Below are 18,500 nucleotides of genomic sequence, written 5' to 3'. Positions count from 1 at the left end.
GTGGATCCTCTGCAGTCAGGCATGCAGTGTTAACCACCACCTCTTCCTCCATATATAGAGAGAATGGAAAGGAGAAAATAACGGGGAGAATACTGACAAATACTTTAGTCAGGTGATCAAGATTAATAGCAATACTAATAAATCACTGTATTTAGCCTTGATAAGATGCAGTGAAAATGGCATTTGGCTCTGTGATCTTCCTTCACCAAAGCCATCAGCTCAGTGTCATCAGAAGAAACATCAGGCAAATCCCAACTGGTGAACATTCTACGCCACCTGACTGATACTCCTCAGAAATATCAAGGGACTCAAAAACCAAGAGAAGTCTGAGAAACTGTCCAAATCAAGCGGACCCTGAAGAAACATGGTCCCTAAAGGTATACTGGTACCCAGGATGGGATGCTGGGACAGAGAAAGGACAGTGGGTAAAACTAAATAAATGGAAACAAAGTGTGGACTTTAGCTAATAGTTTATCAATATGGGTTTATTCGTTGTTATAAATGTACCACACTAACATAACTTGTTAACAGTAGGGGAAACAGGGGAGTCAGTCTATAGGAAGTCGATGCATTACCTTTGAAATCTCTCTCTAAATCTAAAAGTATTCTAAAGTAAATTTAAAAAAAAAATTCAGGGTAACTACCTATGCTTCACTTTATGGAAGCCAGTGATGAGCACGCTGAGAGAACCAGGGCAAATGTACTTCAAAAGCATATTGAATACTCTACAGTTGTTAATAAATCAACTTGCATTTATGTTTTACATGTAGAAAAATGTTTTCTGTACAAATGAATTAATGAAATAAGCAATATTTTTATTTTTGCTAATTTTTCTACAAAAAATTACATATTTTATGATTTTGAGAGAAAAATAAACAAATAAAAAGTTAGGCTTATCAAGTTTAAATCAAGCAGAGGAAGAAATCCTTAGGTAATTATTTTAGTTGAATTTAAAACAAAATAATAGCATACTTTTATTTATTTTTTTCCATCATACCAATCAAAAGCCTTTTAGGGACATTATCTCATTTCTTCCAACATCATTGTGCAGGTTATAGGTATTTTTAAAAAGCACATTTTTAATATTAAAAATAGTTCTTTAAAAATTCAGACTGTGACAAACATTGTTCAATTTAGTAATTTTTAAGCCTGAATCTACCAACTTTCATTGGAGTGCATCACTGTTTCTAGTCTAGGGAAGATAGTTACATAAAATTCCTTAAGGAAAGTTAGCTGCTCTTGGCTGTGTTCTAAGAATCCTGATTAAAAAAAAAAAAAACACAAAAACCAAATCAAAGAGCAGGAACTTATTGCATATAGAGCTTATCATATTTAAACAAAGACACTATTTTTTAAATTGGCAAAGCTTCAAAAAATGACAGTGGTATATTGGTTTCCTCCTATAAAACTGATGATAACAATGATTGATTTCTTTTTTGGAAAACAATGAGAAAGTCTCTCTAATTTCACTTCACAAGTTATCTCATAGCTTAAAATGCATCATAATGAAGAAAGACAAAATATTCAAAGACAGTAAAAAAAAAAACCTCCTCAATGCCAGAAAATGAGATTTAATATAGTCTGCATTTTGCAATTAAAAAAATGAAACAATTTAAAATGCACAAGAATAAGGACCTGGATAAGAAAATATTAAATTATTGGAGAGATTAATGTGGTCATTAGAACACTTGCAAAAAATGTGATACAATTTAATGCCTTTATAAAAGGCCAGTATAAATAATGGATACTCTTAAAAACATTAGCTTAATACCAATTACTCTAAAGTTTCCATAAAGCTTTTGACAACTATTTTTCAAAGTTCAATTGATCCCTATCTTATGTAAAGCAGATCATTGGTTTTACTTACAGACTTCATATTGTAACCAATTCAATTTGGTGGGAGCATGGAAAGAAATGTTACCCAAACTGACTATTCCCGAAAACCATGTTAAGGCTTTTCTGGGTTGTAGTGGTTACCTAATAACGTGACATCAGAATTTTCCCAGGCCAAAACCCGGAAACCGTCATGCACCACTGAGTAAAATCTGAGCAACTCTAGTGACTTTCATATGTCAAATTGGATGAAAAAAATTTTCAAAATTCTTGATAAAGGAACTCCGCCTCTGCTTTTAGTTATTCTCTTAGTTCCAGACTTGTGGAGGAGAGCAGATGAAGCTGCTTGGTTTTTCATGAAGGTTTACAAACTCATTTACCCATCTGGTTCCCAAAGCATCTGTTCTACCACTAGACTGACAATACATGGTTAGAGTGGCAGGCAGGACTTTGGTCCCTGTGATCCTCACACCCAGCTGTTGTACCTCTGAGTGTGTTATCTTTGATGACAAAGGGGATTTGCAGGTAGAATTACTCACCCTGGGCTATCAGTGGGACCCGCGTAATCACATGTGCTTTTATAATGGAAGGATGCTCACATAGATTTTTTTTTCTCTTGTGCCAGTCATTTAAAGGGGGTAAGACTGTGTGCTAGATACCTCCCATTTGTTCCTTCATACTTGCTTTCCACCCTTCTCCAGGTTGAAAAAAAATGGTGGGAGAGGAAGGGAGCTGAGACAATGAGAGTGATGTAGCAGAAAAAGAGGCAGGAGAGTGGAGGCAGAAGAAAGACCACTGATGTCTGAAGATGGGGCTATGAACAAAGGAATGTGTGGCAACCTCTAGAAGCTGAGAACAGGCCACACGGACAGGCACAGAGCTGGATTCCAATAACCGGGCAGAAGCTGAAGACAGATTCTCACCTAGAGCCACAGAAGGGGATATGGCCCTGCTGACACCTGGACTGTGGCCTTGTAAGACTAAGCGGAGGAATTAGCTCAGCCCACCTCCCTTCTGCTATCAGCCAAGGAATGTTTGGGGTCATAAGAAGTCAGAAAAATATACTGATTATATAATCCCCCATATCCTCTTCTCCATTCATATCCAAGAAGCAGCAGCAGCTTCTGTAGTGCAGGAAGAGGAAGAAGGGGAATTAAGGGGGGAGAATGAGAAGAAATAGGAATATACAAAAAAGGGAAGGCCAAGGAGCTCATACTTAGTTTTAAGCCATAGCTTCATTTCCAAGTCAGGAGTTTTGACTTGAGCTACTGAGTCCCTGTGAAAGGAACGATCCCTTTTCTGTTTACACAATTATTGAAGAGCTCTAAAGCACAGAGAGTAAACGGCTTGCGTCTGCACTTTACCGTCTTAACACTGTTTCAGTACAAGGAACAGAAAAGACCACTCCTTTCAGTTAGCAGGAGAAGAACTGTATCTGCGATTCACGTCACTCCCTTTGCATTTAAAGGACTGGAACACGGATTCGTCTATGGAGAAAAACACTGGTATGAAGTTTGCTATGGCTTAAACTAGCCTTTAATTCTGCTCTTAGACTTAATTAGAAGCATAATTATCCCATCTCCTCCTCTTTTCCTCAGAAGTATCTTCATTATTAAGATAACACCAGACCTGCAGGGCCACCCTTAATGCAGACCCTGCCAACCTCGAAAATCCTGGGTTGAGTTAAAGAGCAGTTTCATGTTAAAAAGTAACAATCCATCCTGGCACTGGCTCAGGGGCAAGTTAATTCCTGCTAATTATTTTTTTATTCTAGAGAAAAGGCCCTGTAAAAGCTTCCCTGCTGTGGCTTTTTTTTTTTTCCAAGTTGAGTTGGCCTGAAGAAATTTCCTAGAGTAAGAAGTTTTTTGCACTAGGGAAATGTTCAAACATAGCCATTGATTCTGCTTCAGAATTCTTAATTGAGATCAAAGCTGCAAAAAAAAAAAAAGTACCTCTTCTAGGAGATTAAAAATACCACATTCAATTTTTGTATACTGGGGGTTATTAATACCAAATATGAGTCTGAGCGTCTGTGCCCACGTCTGCCCTCTCTCCTTCCAGACCTCCACATTTCCTCCCATGCACGTGATTGTTTTAGGTGTACTGAAGGGGCCTTATTCCTGCAGTAAGTAGTCTGAGGAGAACAGGGTGGGTTCCTGATGTGGAAAGGAAGCCAGAGCTGCGAATGCAGCACAGGCAAGATGCAAATGCACAGCCTCAGAGAAAGACTAGAAAAATAATCCCGGTGGAAGTTCTCTCACACACGGAGCTGTCAAAGCTCTTACCAGCTTCAAAGAAGGCTCTTCTACCCTCTGGAACTCTGAGAATCTTACAGTGAAGCTTGGCTAGCTAAGTTTCTACCACCCAAACCCACTAGCCTGGAATAGAGAATATTTTGACCTGAATGTCCCATTCACAGTGTACACCCAAAACAGACTTGTGGTGACTTGGGTGAAACTGCAATTTTAACAAAGTAGATGGATACCATTAACATGCATGTGCAGTGTGAGAGAGGAAGTACGAAATGTTTCATTTGCTTTCTGAATTTCTACTTCCCGCTGTTCTTTATGGTTCATTTTTAAATCCTTCTCAGACACACACATACAGAGAGAGGAAGAGAGAAAAATCCCTGCTCTGTGAGTTTTCTGTAAAATGTTAAAGTATTTTATAATAACACCACCTCTGCTATACCACTGCGGACACTTTATCTTGTACAAATAACTATTTGATTTGGCCAGTGGGAGCATGATGAGTTAGTCAGGAGGAGGGGACGGAGATCCCAAACCACATGCAGTGGACAGACAGTGCCCTAACTCTCATGTAGGAAGTCTCTTACCAAAGAAAGAAATACCTCTCACCAAAGGAAGTAATTGTTTTTCAGAATATAAATGTAAATATCCTCTGCGTTGTAGTAAAATGCAGTAACAGCACAGAGCTGTTGGGAGGCTGGGGCATGGCATCCTCACCCTGAATGAGTAGGACTTTGCCCTCCTGCTTGGGACAAGGGACAACATGCAGCCAACTTTGTCCCCTGCTCCCTGCCCCTGCCCCTGCCCTCTAGATACACAACTGCAGCTCTTCCAAAAGTTGTGTGTGGGTTGTTTGGTTTTTACCCCTTTAGGATATAAGTAGAGGAAGGCTCAGTTTGAGATATGTTAGGAATAGGAAAGAGAAAACTTTGTGACAAGGAATGTAGATGAGACTAGTGATGAGGAAAAAGAGAAAAACGATATCTTTCCTGACAATCTTGGCTACCCTATTAAGATGCGTATTGATCACATTGAGAGACTTCTAAGCATGAGCAGATTTGAAAATAGCAATAACAAATGTGTAAGGCCCCCCATCTATCAAGGCTTGACATCTGTATAATAAGCCATTCATTTATATTTGACAGTTATTTATGATTTCAAGTGAAGCACAGTTGTTTGTTTGGATTTTGATTTATAATTTCAAATAATCTTCCCAGAAGAATATTAAATACTGTGCTTGACACATGAGTTGAAGTGGAGTCATCATCTATTACTGAAATACACCAATATGAAATATTAGATGCTTTTCTATCAACCTGAAATATTTCGGAGAGTGAATTTTAAATAGGTCGTTAGTGCTCCCACTCCTTCAGCGTGATTCTGTCGGTGACTGAGGAGCCTGCGCAGCTCCCAGGGCTGCACTGAGCTTTGTGGGTCACAGAGTCATAGAGCTGGAGGAATCCCAGCTGCTCTTCGGGGTTAGGACAGCTGAGAGTTCCAAGAGGTGAAGTGATCGCTAATAACCTACAATGTAAAACTTGTATTCAGTGATATCCCCTTTTAGTTACGAAGACTAAACAAAAATTCAGTATGTTAGTGAAATGTGCAGAGAACATTTCCAGCCTTGTGAATGGCACTGTGCCTGATCCTTCTTAACAAATTAGCACTCTAGATATCGAAGACGTTGGAGACGTACGTGCCATCAGAATGCGGAATATCGCGCAGCTAGGTTGTTGAAACCCCTTTAAATAGACTTTGCAGAAACAGGTTAGTGTCGCTGAGACAACTAATCTTCTGTTCTGTTAATAATGAAAAGGTCAGTGAAATATTCTAATAAAATTGAGGTAGTAAGACTTCGATCAATATTCTTCATCCAGTTTAGCAAAGTTTTATACCAAAAGTAAGCATACTAATATGTTCTATGGGGCTGGTTGAAGCTGTGCAAATGAACAAAGCCCTAACCACACACGTGGGGATCTACTTGTCTTACAGCAGTTCATTTCCACTTCCTGGCCTCCAAATTAATAGCAACTAAAAAAATTCTGGAAAGACGGCCTGATTATTACATTTCTCCCTTTCCAGACTGTGCAAACTAATAAATCATAATTAACATTAGGGACACTTTAAATAGTATCTATCCAGCACTATTTCTATAAAATATAATTGCAGCTACAAATTTAGGCCCTTTGAATACCTACTTAAACACTTGTTTAAAGAGTAAATACTTGTGAGACAGGGGGATTGTGGGGCTTCTAGGTAAACATACTCTCTGTTCTTACTTGCAATGGTTTGTTTTTAAATTTGGTAGACATTCCCCTTTCAGTGCAGCACAGTATTTGTCCTTTACTTATCCATTATGTCATTTAGTGAATCAGAAGATGCATCTTATTGCTATTTTTCCACTAACTTAAAGAGTTGATGCTTATTTATAAACTGAATAAATTGCTACATCCCCTCTTAAAAAATTGAGGTACACTCCGTTGAGATATCTATTAGATACTGAATCTCAGTGGTAGTGAATACCTCCTTAATCATGCTAGCTCTATTACTGCAGATCATACGAATGGACCTTGAGCCTACTGGCTCAGAAAAAAAGACTTTAGAATTCAAATTAACCGAGGCAGCTGTAGTACTAAAAGCCTACTTTTAACTTCAAGTCAAAAAATGTGGGAAAAGCATGACTTTCAACTTCAGATTGCTATTAAAACGGTCGATTCTGCATGTGTACTTGTTCTCTCGAGTTCCCATGGTGTGTTTTGGAGACAACCTGGGATTTGGTACAGGTCACTGCAGTCAGGAACGCCCAGTCACATTAGTCTCACTCCTCTGGCATGAGAGTTAGCGGCCCGGGCTTGCTGGATTCAGTTTCTAAATGATTATCTTAAGAATCAATGTTTCTCAAAAATCTCTATCCAAACAAAACGAATTTTAAGAAACTTTCGTTTTATTGTAATGTAAATTTTTAAAACATTTCTGTTCTACCAGCTTCGACTCTTGGTCTTGTTTGAACTGCTTTACCCATATATTTAACCGTAAGTAGAAGGTTTAAGTTAGCGGAAACAAATGTATGCAAGGACTATAGTATTTCTCAATATTTTATACAAATTCACTTTTTAAAAAATTCATGGACTTAAACAAAAAAGCTGCACACTTGTGCATATGGCCACACCGTAGGAAGGGCAATTGGAACCAGCTGTTACACTTTGTAGTTTCTGGGAGCCGGCATCCTGCCTTCTAGCTGCATGGTCTTTGTGCAGGCCTTAATCAAGGAAATTAAAGAACGTGCGAGCCGGAATGACTTCCACATCCGTCTTCAGAGGAGCTTTAATTCAGACCAGACACCAGAGGCAGAGCGTTCCACTGCTGCTTGTCTGTAACCTATAGGAAGACGAAATGATGATTTTTTACCGTCAGGAGCTAGTGATTTGCAAACTTTAACCATTCTTCTTGCTTCGTTTATCTGTGCCTATTTATTGTAAAGGATCATGCCATGGTATATAGTCAAGGATTTGTAAACACACACATGCACCAGTACCAGTGATTTCTAGCATCTCACACCTCTTATCTTTGCTTAAAATATTTTCTGGTGTAATATATGATAGAATAAAGTAGCATACTTTAATCCATATCAACCTTTTTATATAAGAGAAGCGTGATAGAACTGTGATATTCCAGACTCTCTTCTTCCAACATTTCCATCTAGCATTGGTGTTCGTTTATGGTGAGAAAACTATAACAGTTCAGGAGAAGATTTTGGGAACAATGGTGGCAACATCTTTTTTCCCCCAAATATTTTATTTATTTATCTTTAGAGGGGAATGGGAGGAGAGAAGGAGAGAAATATCAGTGTATGGTTGCCTCTCATGAGTCCCCTGCTGGGAACTGGCCTGCAACCCAGGCATGTGCCCTGACTGGGAAACGAACCGCAATTGTGTGGGTCGCAGGCCTGCGTTCAATCCACTGAGCTACACCAGCCAGGGCGCAACATCTTTTTTTTTTAAATCTTGCTGGATATGCCCCTTGTCATATAAAGAATAGGAGTGGCTCTCAAAGACATCTGTGTCCTAATCCCCAGAATCTGTGAATAGGCTATTGTATGTGTCAAAAAGGATCTTGCAGGTGTTTAAATGGCAGATTCTGCAATGGGAGATCATCCCGGATTGCCCAGTGGGCCCAGTGTAATCATAAGGGAGAGGGACAGGAACATCAGTGCCAGGCATACGAAGGTGCCACAATGACTGTTTTGAAGATGGAGAGAGAGAGGCCCGAGCCCAGGAATGAGGGCAGCCCCTGGCAGTTGGCAAAGGAGAGGACCTGAATTCTCCCCTAGGACTCCCAGGAGGAACACAGCCCTGCCGTCAGCACAGCCAGCTGGACCTCGGACCTCCAGACATCGAAGGGAACAAATTTGTGTCATTCAAAGCCACCAAGTTTGTTGAAATTTGTCACAGTAGCAATAGGAAATGAATACACCTATACAAAGGAGGCGCAAACCACACAGCAAAATCAAAATCACGTGGGCAACGTTTACAACAAAATTAAGTGGTGAGGTATTCTGATGAGCACCGTAATCTTAGATGCATGCAGACAAAAACCTACATAATTGGCATGTCTGTTTAAGAAAAAAGGGAAGCAACAGGGTAGTGTCTGATGCGCCTGAAAGCACGAGGACATCAGCTCAGTGGGAAGCAGGGCTACAACTAGCATGGGGTCAGGGGGGCCCTTGAACAGCAAGTAAGTGCCAGGGGCTGGTGGTAAGAAGGACTGAAGAGCCTAGAAGAGTTGGGTCTTCACAAGCCTTAAAAATGAACCTATTGGGATTCCTTTCAAAGGGCGTAGGCAGTGAGTGAAATAAAAAACTGATCAAGGCACTAATATCTCAAATGAAAGAAAAGAAAGTTTTACTGAAGCATTGGAATAGAGCCAGGAAATCATAGAAGACAAGCTACCATATATTTTTGTATCACTACCCAAAAAGGGTGTGTGGGCGTGGAGGGGAGAGAAAATAGGAGCTCTGTGAAGTTCAAGTGCCACCTACTTTTAAACATCCAGGAAAACAAATTTCATATAAATATAAGTAATAGAAAATATGGGTCATATCTTGTATAAAATTACAGTAAGATGAAAGAGAATAATAACTTCTCTAAAGATAAAAAACATATTCTAAAGATGCACTCAAAAACAGAACCAAAGATATTAAGAAAATAATGAAAGCTGGCCAACCTAAGGACAGAGGCAGTCCCCTCCTGGAACACTAAATCAGCCCAATCACAAAAACCATAACTCAAGCAAACGTCCCTGAAATAAAAGATTTTAATTTACATGCTGATGAAGCATGCTGTGTGCCAACATCAAGACATTCTAATATATGCATTGGTCTTTCAGAAAAATTAAAAAACAAATATGAAAATCCTTCTTTGGACATGAAAAAACTCCATAATTTTTCATTAGACCTTTGGACAGTAAACATGTTTTGCCAGAAGGATGTCAGGAAGACCAAGGAAGGAAATGTGAGCCAAGGATTTTACATCCCAAAACACTGACTTTCAAGCATAGAGAACACAAAAAGACCATGAGTGTGCAGGGTGGAGAACACTGTACCTTGAATACGTCCTCAAATGTAGACTAGGAAGCATGCTGTCTAGATCACCAGAAGGACCAGAGAGATATCAGTGCAGGGACTAGTGCTGAGCTCAAGAGAAAACTAACTGGAGTTTAGGAAATGAGCATAGTATGTGGTGGTTACGTGCTCTGATGACACAGGTATAGTACTACCACTTAGAAAAGGAGGGGAGAGCCAGGAGGGTATATGCAAAAAAAAATTAAAGTTTCATGATGACATTCAGGGTAGTATGATTGCTATCATCGCGTCACTCCTGTGTGTGATTTGGGGATCGAACAAGTGAGCATTTGTGTGTGCTCTTGAGAACGAGGATTCTTGGTTTAGAAGGAAAGACACAAATGTCATTAAGAAGCAGAACAAAGCCTCCCTAGTTTTCTAATTAAATTTATTGGGGTGGCATTTGTTAATAAGATCATATAGGTTCCAAGTGTACATTTCTATGACACATGATCTGTGTCCTGCACTGTGTGCCCACCACCCACAGTCTCACCATCTTCCATCAGCACATATATGGCCCCCTTTACCAATTGCAAACCTGCCACCCCCTTCCCTCTGGTAACCACCATACTGGTGTCTGTGAGTTTTTGATTGTTTGTTTATTACTTTCAGTTTTATATCCCACATATGAGTAAAATCATATGGTTCTAAACCTTTTTGACTGACTTTTTTTGCTTAGCATGATATTCCCAAGGTCCATCCATGTTGTTGCAAATGGCAGTGTTTCAGCTCTTCTTAAGGCTGAGGAGTTTTCCATTGTGCGTATATACCGTATCTTCTGTATCAAGTCATCTACTGAAAGACACTTTGGTGATTTCCATATTTTGGCCACGGTGAATAATGTTACAATGAACATAGGGTTGCATTTCTCTTTGTGAAGAAATGTTTTCAAAATATTAGGGTAGATACTCAGAAGAGGAGTTGCTGGCTCCTGTGGTAACTCTATTCTTAATATTTTGAGGAACCTCCACACGGTTTACCGCATAGTGGCTGGACCAGTTCCTATTCTCAACAGCGGTGAATGAGGGTTCCTTTTTCTCCACAACCTCCCCAACACTTGTTATCACTTGTCTTGTTAATAATAACCATTTAGGTCTTTGACCCATTTTGAATTAATTTTTGTACATGGGGACAAACTATAATCTAGTTTCTTTCTTTTGCATGCAGTTTTCCAGTTTTCCCAGCACCATTTGTTGAAGATGCTTTCTTTTTTCCACCGTGTGCTTTTGGCTCCTCCATCAAAAATTACTTGTGTATACACGTGTGGATTTTTTTTTCTGGGCTCTCAGTTCTGTTCCATTGGTTTGTATGTCTGGTTTTTTGGGTTTTGCCAACACTATGCTGTTTTGATTATTGTTGCTTTGCAGTATAATTGGAAGTCAGATTGGGTGATACCTTCATCTTTGCCCCTTTCCTTAGTTTTGATTTTCGAATTGGAAATATAAAAGTAATTTATCTTTGCATGTATATGTATATGTATATGTATATGTATATGTATGTATGTCTATGTTTCCTTGCTTGGCCCACTGACAAGACCTAGACACAAGGACCAATGCAGTAACAACAAATGGCCCTAGCACCTAGTTCAGATATCTTAAAATAGCATTTCTCACTAAAATAACAGTTTCCTGGAAAAATGCCTAATTTCAGGTCTAGGCAGGACACATTCTATATGAGCCACATCTTAACACACCAGCTAGCAAAATCTTACTAGAGTTTGCCCAGAGGGACTTAGGACTCAACTTGGAAAAGCTTCCATTGGCTAACAATGAGACAATTGAGCTTCAATGATGATAATAATTGCAAAGGACTTAAACTCATGAAATATGTGTAAATCCATAGGCTTGTCATTTTAGCTAAAAAAGAACATCTTTAGAGGATGATGGGAACCTATTCATAAAACTTAAAAAAAAACCAACCATTTATACTACTTTTCCCACATGCACTGTGCCATGGGGGTCACTAAATGACGACACATGTCTCTCTATGATGGCACCCCAGTAAGAAATAGACATAGAAGTGCTGGAGTGAGAACACCATCATTTTTCAACCCTCACTGAATTAACAGATGGGGGCATTAGCATCCCTGGGTACTAACATCACAGAACAGGCGACTGCCAGATACTATACGCTTTCCATCGCTCTTGCCAAATGTCAGGAATAATCACACCAAAGGTATCCAAATCTCTGGGTCTAGTTCAGAGATTCAGGTCTAGTATGGTGGTTACCAGAGGGAAGGGGGTGGCAGGTTTGCAATTGGTAAAGGGGGCCATATATGTGCTGATGGAAGATGGTGAGACTGTGGGTGGTGGGCACACAGTGCAGGACACAGATCATTTTCAGGGAGTACGGAGAAAAGGGCCACACTGAACTAGACCATGAGCATGAGATCGACAAGTCCAGCTTCTGCAACAGATAAACCATAAGCGAAGGGAAAGGCTGGAGTATTACTTACTACCTAAGAGATATTGGTTAGAATCTTACAGACTAAGAAGCATTGTTAAATTGAAGTACTACAAAGTTCATTCCTATTACATAGTTGATGCTGTGCTAAACATTTATAGTATTTTTCTCTTTAATCTTCACAACAATCCTACGAGTTAGGCATTTAAAATATGTTTCCCAGTTTATAGAGAAGAAAATTGACATTTGTTAAGTTTAAACATTTGTTCCAGTTAAAAATCCTACAAGTTATGATTCTAAGATTCGAATCTAGGCCAACTGGAATAAAAGCCTACAATTTCAATACTAGAGTATATTTAGTACTGTATTATATATTATAGAATTATAGTGAATTATTTTCTTTAAGGAACTGGAAACATTGGATAGGTAAAGGTTTTAAAAAAGAATACCATATAATAAAAAGTTCTTACACTCAGAGTAAAGCGCCTTGTATCCCATAAACATGTCAGAGTTAAGGCCTGGAATCACTTTTGCAAAAGCAGCAGAGACGGCACTAATGAGACCATTTGATTCACAGATGAGATGAGTAACATAAAACTTCAAGAACGACGAGGAATTCATTAGATGGCTGGGTGCGGGTGGAAGTAAGGGAGTTCCAGGCAGCACACACAGCGTGTACCAGGCACAGAAGCACAGTTTGCTCTGGAAACACATTCATTTGGAAGAATAAGAACAAAGGGTGTTTCAGCAAGGGAGCTATATTGTATAAGAATGAAGTCATATCGTATAGAACCTTGTACTTCAGGAAAGTGGTTAATGCTTTTGAGTCAGAGAATGGCATACTCCAAATTATAATGTGGGAAATGAACTCTGGTTACTATCTGCAGGAAAGGAATTCTTAATTGGCTCTCAGATACTAAGAAGACTCACAGGCAGACCTTGGAGGTTCTGAAAACTTGTGAAATTGTGAGACTTTGAGTTGAATGTTTGTGCATCTTTCCTGGGAGAAGTTCTATAGCATTTGACTGATCATCAGAGCATTCTGTATAGAACCATGGTGTTAGAAATAAGTTATGGATGCCACTTAGGACATTTACTGGGTTCCTACGGATGCTCTAAGTACCACAAACGGAGTGTCTTCAAAGAAGAGAAATGTATTCTCTCACATTTCTAGAGGCTAGAAGTCTGAAATCGAGGTGTCAGCAGGACTATGAAGTGTCCTTCCTGCCTCTTCCAGCTTCTGGTGGCCCCTGGGCTTCCTCGGCTTACCCAGGGTAACACTGAACTTTGCCTCTGTCTTCGTATGATTCTTCTCTGTGGGTTGCTCTGTGCTCTCTTCTCTTCCAAGATGAACACCAGTCATTGATTTGCGGGCCCACCCTAAGTTCAGGATGAGTTCATCATGAGATCCTTAGCTAATGACATCTGCAGACTCTATTTCTAAATAAAGTCACATTCTGAGGTTCCAGGTGGACATGAATTTGGGAGGGTAACTATTCAACCCACTACAAGAAGCTGTTGTTTTAATCCAGGAGAGTTATGATTCAATGGAGGGAGAGGAAAATAAAAGGAAGAGGGGTTAGAACACCAAATTTTTGTGTATGGCCGGGTTTAACAATTAGGAGAAAGAGAGAATTGAAGATGAATCCCAGGTCTCTAGTGTGGGAGATGGAGAGATTGTTTCCCTGTTGGCTGAGATAAGAAAGAAAAGATGTGGGTTTGAGAGTGGACCTGTATGGTACGTTTGGTTTGGACATCCTGAATTAGATATGCTGTCTAGAAAGAAATGTCTCAGAAACAATGGGGAATGGAAATGTCAACCTGAGTCGAAAGAGGAGTTTTGATAGAGGGGCAGACTTGAAGAAGTAAAGAGGAAATTCAGAAAGTGGCAGTTCTCTGTGAGTATCTTTGAAAAGGAAGCAGCTCTGTGTGCTGAGCTGTTTTGCTGAAGATTTCAGGGGAAAATTCAGACTGCAGGGCAATCAAAATCCAATGGGAGAAAGGAAGGCACTGCAGAAAATGTTGACGAACTTTCCAGAACCATAAGCAGAAAGAGAGCAGAGGAGATGACAAGACCAAGGGAAGAGCTTGCTTCTGTGAACAGGTGCGGAACTATAGGAAGAAAAGCCATGAAAAGTAAAGTGATGAAGACCATTGCAATAGAAAGGCAGTAATTTGATCGGCAAGTTATAAGAGAATAGAAATGAATGGACTCTTTAGGACACGGGGAAGTTTTAGCCACCGTTGAAACCTCTCTGGTATGCATGCAAGGTCCTAAATTGGCTGTATGTAAAAATGTCGAGAGACAACGGCAAGAAGTGAAATGAGGTCACCCTGAGTATTGTTAAAAGTAGGTGTCCCTTGTCGGGGGTGAGGTCACTAAGGGCTTCGGAAGTGTGCTGACAATGCAGAGAAGCCTGCAGAGCAGGCACCACCAGCGGAACCAAGGGGTGAGGCTGAGCCCTTCCGTACACTGTGGTCCAGATACTGGGCACCTCCCGGAAAGTTGACATTTCTTACTGTAATTCTGGAATGGTGCTGAAAGACTCAGAAATTATTTACCACCAAGCTGATGGAAGNAAATGAGGTCACCCTGAGTATTGTTAAAAGTAGGTGTCCCTTGTCGGGGGTGAGGTCACTAAGGGCTTCGGAAGTGTGCTGACAATGCGGAGAAGCCTGCAGAGCAGGCACCACCAGCGGAACCAAGGGGTGCGGCTGAGCCCTTCCGTACACTGTGGTCCAGATACTGGGCACCTCCCGGAAAGTTGACATTTCTTACTGTAATTCTGGAATGGTGCTGAAAGACTCAGAAATTATTTACCACCAAGCTGATGGAAGGTGTGGCCTACAAACCAATGAGGAGTGAAGCATGTAGTTCATTATTTTCTAAAAGGATGTTGGGAATGTATTCAGCACATTGGCTTCCACAGATTGTATTTACGTCCTGCTGACATCGAGCAATTTATGAAACTGAATTGGAAGATCAGTCTTGGGAACAGGGTCATAATATTTCCCTGTGGCTCTCACCTAAGTAGAGTGAAATGAATTCACTCATTATGAAGAAGCTTCATACATTGAAGCTTTATTCTTTATTCACAATCTTTATTCTTTCTCATCACACACCAGGCCTGGAAGTGAACTCAGAAAACTCACTAACTACTTCTGAGATTCAAGCAATCTCCTGGAAGAGCAGAGGGCTCTAAATTGAATCTGTAACAAAAGAAGTGAGTGGCATTTCATTCATCAAGGCACCATTCAGAATAAACTATTCCACCAGAGAACTCCACCAGGAGCCCGGGCTGGACTTCACTCTTTCTGACTTCTGTGACCTTATGTCACTTTCTTGACCTCTCTGGACCTCAGTTCTGACCTATGTAAAGTGAAGGTAGGAAGAGAAACAAGCTCACAACTTAGTATAAAAATTAAATAAGTTAATATTTATAAACATATAGGTAGTACCTAGAAGATAATGTTATAACTTTAAAGCATCCCATTAACTGTAAAGTTTTAAAGATCATTGAGATTCCACAGAATAAGTTTACCCACATGCACACGTGTATATACACTCACACAGAGACACATATACATACACACACTCACACACTCTGTTGTTTTTCTTATTGTTGGACACTTGGGGATAAAAAATATCTTTTTAAAACCATAGCTTAATCCTGTTATAAAATAACATGAATCAGGTTAGCAAGTTATTTTTTTGGTGAATAGGTAGGACCATATGGACATCAAACGAAGATGTTTCAGCACAGGGCGTCAAAATGACAGGTGGCTGGGAGGTACCACACCGTGGCACTTCATCAGAGTCCTCCAGAAATTTAGCAACACCCTTGGGACAATGGAGCTCCAGGGTGCCTGAGGTTGAATTCCTCACCATAGTGGGAGCTCAAGTAAGAAACTCAGGAAAGGAACTTCTATCGGTTTTTTGTACCGAGTTGGTAGTATGAGATTTATAGCTGCTGCTGTTTATAACACTAGTAAGGAGGGACAAGGCTGTCCAACCCACAGCCCACAGGCCACATACCACCCAGGATGGCTATGAATGCGGCCCCACACAAAATTGTAAATTTACTTGAAATCTTTATTCTGCTCATCAGCTTTCATTAGCATTTGTATATTTAATGTGTGGCCCAGAGACACCAGGTTGGACACCCCTGGAGGGTTAATAGATGTAATAAAAGTCTGGAAGACAGGGCGCTGAGAAAAGAAAGGAATACTAAAGTCTATCTAAGACAAGAAGTAGAGAGAGGATAAGAGGTTATTCGGGAAAGAGCACCAGGCTTGGGCCAATCAGGGGATGATGGCAGCCTGATGGAAACCCATGTGAACAGAGGCGGAGCAGGCGGCAGAGACTGAAGGGTGTTTAGAAGGTATAATCGATGGAATTAGGTTTCTCCTTGAACCCCAAGGAGAGGGTGTGCATGCTGGAGGTATTGAGGTGAGCGCCTAGAAAGAATGTATGAAGAGAAGCTGAGGTCATAGGAGAGACATTTGCTAGTCTCCTTAGGACAAACTAAAATTTCCAAACGCTTTGGAAGAATCTGTTCAGGTGAGGGTCGTCTGTCTCAGAGCCAAGTTTGTGAACTGATGGCCGTGAGGCCAAAGGCCACCCTCAGCCCGAGTTGCTCACATCGTTGGGTCAGCAGTGCTTTTAAGAACATCAAAATTCTTTACAAGGGAAAATAATAGTATGTCAACATTTTAAAAATCATACAATGTCTTTATAATAAACCAGAAGTCTGAGTTCTCAGGTTGTCACACCCACCCAGCAGCAACAAAAACCTGAGCTGGGACTGAGTAGTAGAAGCTTCCTTTAGAAGAAGCACATGGTCTCCAGTTCCCCACGATTGCACCCTGAGACTGTCCCCTCTGAGTCCCATCACTATAGAAGACAGACTCTCAGCGATATCATAGAACAACAGGTGCCTCCAAAACAGAGAATGAAGGGTGTGCAGTATGGAAATGGAAGTTCGCCGGAAGCCCTTGCTTTGCATGCCATTCCATGCAAGCAGTGTTTCATGAAAACAGCAAGACTAGCTGCGCAAGATTCATAAGAAAGTAAAAAGAAACGTGAAATCAGAAAATATGCACTCAGAAGGGAAGCGATAAGCTAAATACTATAATTGAGACAAAGAGTCAAGTAGGCTTCCTACATCTGGTAGAATTTTCAATTCTTTCTTTCTTTCTCAATATAGCGTGGTCTGAAGTATTGTTTTTTGTTAAATTTATTGGGATGATGCTAGTTAATCAGATCACTGAAGTTTCCAGGGTACCTTTCTGTGATACAGTGATCTGTATATTACACTGTGTGCCCACCCCCCAAAGTCAGGTCATCTCCCATCGCCATGTGTTTGGCTTCCTTTACCCTTACCTACCCCTCACCCCCTTCCTCCTGGTAACCACTGTACTGTTGTCGGTGTCTATGAGTGTTAGTTCTCTATCCCCCATATGACTGAATTCACATGGTTCTTAGCTTTTTCTGTCTGACTTTTTTTGCTTAGCACGATATTCTCCAGGTCCATCCATGTTGTTGCCAATGGCAGCGTTTCATCCTTCCTCGTGGCTGGGTAGGATTCCGTCGGCTGTGTGCACCACATCTTCTTTATCCGGTCATCATCTACGGAAAGATTCTTTCCAGTTCCCATGAAGCAGGCTTCCTAATTCTGGCCCCAGCATATGAACTTTAAAATAATTGTTCATTGCTGTTATCAGTTAGGCCCGGCTCTCTCCAAGAAAACTTCTCCAACGTCATCTCCAAATCATCATATGACGTTCACCCCCTGGGAAGCTTTTCCATCTCTACCTGCCATCTTTGCCCCAACTTTGCTTATGTAAAAGCTCTTCTCTTGTGCTGATTTCCCCCCGGACTAGGAACAAAAGTGCTGAAGAACAAGTCCATTTTATCACAGAAAGTTCACTGCGGCTCCGAAAATGCTAAACCATTTTGGCCCCAGCCTGACCCCTCTGCTGCGGCTCCTCTGCTCGCGCCCCCTAATTTGTTTGCATTTGGCTTATGTGCCTCACTCTCTGGAGTGCTGATAGTCATACCTGTCTGGAAGGCTTAGAGGCTATAAAAAATCTGGGCCTCCTCACATTTCAGCACAAGTAGACAGGACTCCGGCTCCAACTTGGAACTGCCCAGACAGAAACGGGGCATGTGAGCCCAAAGTCATCAAGAGCAGTCTGCCGTTTGAACACTCCTCTCCAAAGCCACTCACCGTATGTTTGGCTACAAATTGTGGGCCAAAGAGGCCAAGATGTTACACAGGATTCCAATGGGCCTCTGTTAACATATGTGGTCGGCATGGGGCAGGTGTAGTGTTGATAGTTAGAATCTCATAATCCCAGTGTCAATGTAACTGGGATATTTCTCTCCTCTTGGA

This window comes from Sturnira hondurensis, unplaced genomic scaffold (assembly GCF_014824575.4).
Source record: "Sturnira hondurensis isolate 20B ecotype Veracruz unplaced genomic scaffold, ASM1482457v3 Scaffold0010128, whole genome shotgun sequence".
NCBI classification, from domain to species: Eukaryota; Metazoa; Chordata; class Mammalia; order Chiroptera; family Phyllostomidae; genus Sturnira; species Sturnira hondurensis.
Note: the sequence above shows the minus strand (reverse complement) of the source record.